This window comes from Psammomys obesus, unplaced genomic scaffold (genome assembly GCF_907164565.1).
Source record: "Psammomys obesus unplaced genomic scaffold, mPsaObe1.curated_primary_1811, whole genome shotgun sequence".
Classification (NCBI taxonomy): Eukaryota; Metazoa; Chordata; class Mammalia; order Rodentia; family Muridae; genus Psammomys; species Psammomys obesus.
Genome location: NW_026593677.1, coordinates 1 through 4,261, shown reverse-complemented (window position 1 = coordinate 4,261; position 4,261 = coordinate 1).

Below are 4,261 nucleotides of genomic sequence, written 5' to 3'. Positions count from 1 at the left end.
TTCTGGCAAGGAACATGAGTTTACATTTGAAGTCTCTGCTGAAGGTAACACACATACATGTACAGTACAGTAGGAGGCACCTGTAGACCCTTAATCAAATGACTCTCTAACAAAATCACTTTTAGAAGGTCTACTACGAGAGATCAGAAACGGCAATTACTGTAATTCCCAACTTCCTTCCCTTTTGATGTTCTGTGAACATTCCATGTCACCAAATGGGAAGCAGCATGTAGCCAAATGTCCTTTTGTGCTTTCAGAACAATCTATCTGCTGACAGTCAGCGCCTTGTCCAAACATTCTCTGTTTACATTTTTTGTTATACATACCTCCCAGACACTAGTATCTGTATCTAACAACCCAAAATTAATAATTACAGGAGATAGGAGCTATTACTTAGAAAATGAATCCTATTGGTTCATTTATCTATAAGTTCTTATAATGTGGAAAATAACCTTAGACGTAACCTTCAGACTTATTCTCTCTCTTCCTAGTTAGAAAAGATGATGTGGGCAGCGCAGATATACAGGGAGCTGACAGTGAGCTATCAGTGTTACACCAGTGAATGTGGAAAGGCTTAGAAAATATAAATTGCTACATAAATTTTAAAAAAAGAGATCTTTTTGTTAGTGGGAAAAACATGAAACAAAGAGAATGTCTCTGTATTCTCTGACATGAGTGCAGATTTTTAAATATTTTTAGGAACAATTAGCCCGTGTTTGAAGTCATCTCTGGTCTGTGAAATTATCACTGGCTACTAAACTGGAAGCTGCAACCAAGGACGATGAACAGCAGAGGGCAGTGTTCTGCCTCGTAAAGGACTCGCTGCCCGGCCCTCAGTTCAGGAAAGAGTGCTTTCACTCACTAACATTGCATTTCTTTTTCTTTCTGTACAACAAGAACATATAAATCATGAGATTACTGGTAGAAATAAAAATAAAAAATATTTTATGCCTTTCATATCACTGTTAAAGTGGAAATATAAGCACATAATTAATATTTCCCCCAAATTATAAACCTTTCTGTTGTCACATTTTTTAGCAGTGCTTAGGACTTGTGGTCCTAAGCATGCTGTGCAAGCATCATAATGGTGGGAAACTGTAGCCCTAGCCTCAGCCAGGCCCAGCTTTCCCCATTTTATGGAGTACATTAGCCGCATAATCCATTTCCATACACAATTTGATTTAATTTAATTTTTCCACATTAAATTTTCTATTGTGGTTAAAGTCTTCATAAAGCGCGTACACGCACACACACACACACACACACACACACACACACATTCACGCACACAATGCTCAGACACATCTGAACATAGTTATCTGAAACTTCATGAGCATTTTCCTTATCCCCGTTGAGCATCACTGAACGATCCCTGACTCACAAGGCAGTGGCTCTCCCCTAGCCTACAGACCTTCTCCGCCTCTCTTTCCAGAGTGTCTTCCTGGCTCCTTACACACCATCTACCCACCATCATGCTGGTACCTACTGGGATGTTCCTTTATTTCATAGACCAGAGCACAAGAACCCTAACGAACGTCAGCTCCTTCGAGTCATCACTTGTGAGAAGCCCTGCATCTTCCATCATCTGTCCCTGTGTGACAGACTTTCTTCATGGAAGCCATGCATCGCTGCCATCTCTCACCTGCCAGCAGACTCTCTTTCTTCTGAAGAACCATACATGCATCCCTAATCATGTCTCAAATGTATGCTCTTTTCCCAACAGCATCTGTCACATTTCCCATGTTGCGTGCATACCTGCAAGCGTGTGTGTGTGTGTGTGTGTGTGTGTGTGTGTGTGTGTGTGTGTACTTTGGGAATACTTTAACTACTCAGGGAGAACTGCATGTGGAAAAAATAAATCAAATTATGTATTGAGATAGATCACACTTCTAATTAGCTTATGAAATGGGGAAAGCTGGGACTTGCTGAGACTGCACTAAGGTTCCTCACTGTTAGGATGACAGCCCAGTATGCTTAGTGTCCAGAGTCCATTCCTCAGCTTAGCCATAAAGGATTATGTGAGAAATATACTTTCATTGTGTGATTATTAATTATGTAAAATCTACTTCCTCTTTGGGGTTTTGACTGTACAATAAAGGCAATGATAGACTTCACTTACTGACTTAAACCCAGAGCCTAGAGTAGCACTAGAAATACCACATACTCCAAACCTGCAAAGAGGTGTGTTCCCTCTGTCCAGTCATGTGCCCCAAGAAAGTGAGAAAGGAGAGGCTGTGGTGTGCAAAATGTCTCTGAAAACAAATCACTGTGTTAAGATAGCTTCCTGAGAGGGCTATCAATCGTTTAGCACAGTTTCATAGTTCATACCCAATTAAAGAAAATAAAAACTCTTGAGGAACACAGCCACGAATGAAACCTACCTTAACACCTTGTTCTAGAGGAAGCTTCTCTGGAAAGTAGCAAACATCAATTTGAAGAAATACTGATAAGGACACAACTCTACAATGTTTTCCTAGAATCTGATAGTAGTGAAGAAGCAGGCAGAGGATTAGTATGTGCATGTGTAGATCTTTCAATCTTTCTGTAAAGAGAGTATCTGAGTGGGCCTGTAGGCAGTGAAAAAAAAAAAGCACCTTGGGCACAATTTTCATGGGGAACTTTGAGCACCTCAGGTGGAAAGGAAGAGAGTGGAGAAATTGGAGAAAATGGTTCATAGCAGGAATGGAAGCCACACTCAAGGTATTTGGTTAATTTCCCAAGTACAATGATGAACCCCGCAGAACAGTGGCATGAGCATTATGTATAATGAGAGAAGTTGGGCTGGGGTTCAAGGCTAGCAAGATGGAATGCTTCACCAAATCAGGAGCCAAAGGAATCCACTTTTATGAGGTGCCTGGAGTATATATCTTTGAAAAAATATGTAGTGTCAATGGGGTGACTCAAGCTTTACATTACAGTGTTGATGCCTGCATACACACACATGGATTTTTTTTTAATTTTTTATTAATTACACTTTATTCATTTTGTATCCCCCCATAAGCCCCTCCCTCCTCCCCTCCCGATCCCACCTCCAGGAATGGCTCTTAGAATATCCATGGGAGTGTCATGAATAGAAACGCTTAGCAGACTGAGGAACAGCTATAGTGGATTCCAACATCTATGAGCCAGGCAGAACAGATAGTCAGAGAAGAATGTGAGGGGCCAACTTCTTGAGCTAAGAGTTCATATCAAAACAAAGAAACAAACTGTATTAGTCAAGAGTGAAGGATCAGCACTGAAAAATGTTTGAGATACCAGTGGTTTCTGAAAATTTCCATTAGTGTGGCATCCAGGAAGTGGCTGTAGGGTGAATGGTTTCAGCATAGGGTGGAGCCCACCAACTACTCTTCAGTAAGTCGAACAATAAAACCAAAGATAAGGTAAGAAACCAAAGATAATGCAGAAATATCTCATGGAGAATGGGTATGATATGAAGATGGAGATGTCACTCTCCAGGGGAGAAACAGTGCCTAAGAAGTTTTAGCACCTGAGCAAACATGAACATGCATAGAGACTGCTCACTGTAAAAACAGTAATGTCAAAGCCACTACACACAGAACAATACTCAAGAGTCGGGAGTGAGAAGAGGGAAAACAGCCTTTCAGAATGGGATATATCCTTATGAACACCTGATTTTTGACAAAGATGCCAAAACCATATAATGGAAAAAAGACAGCATCTTCAACAAATCGTGCTGGTCTAACTGGATGTCTACATGTAGAAAAATCCAAATAGATCCATACTTATCATCCTACACAAAACTGAAGTCCAAGTGGATCAAAGACCTCAACATAAAACCAGACACACTAAACCGCTTAGAAGAAAAAGTGGGGAAGAGCCTTGAACTCATTGGCACAGGAGACAACTTCCTGAACAGAACACCAACAGCACAGGCTCTAAGAGCAACAATCAATAAATGGGACCTCACGAAACTGAAAAGCTTCTGTAAAGCAAAGGACACTGTTGTCAGAACAAAACGACAGCCTACAGATTGGGAAAGGATCTTCACCAACCCTATATCTGACAGAGGACTAATATCCAGTATATATAAAGAACTAAAGAAGTTAAACACCAAAAAAAATCAAGTAATCCAATTTAAAAAATGAAGTACAGAGCTAAACAGAGAATTCTCAATAGAGGAATATCGAATGGCAGAGAAACACTTATAGAAATACTCAACCTTATTAGCCATCAGGGAAATGCAAATCAAAACGACCCCAAGATTTCACCTTACACCCATCAGAATGGCTAAGGTCAGAAA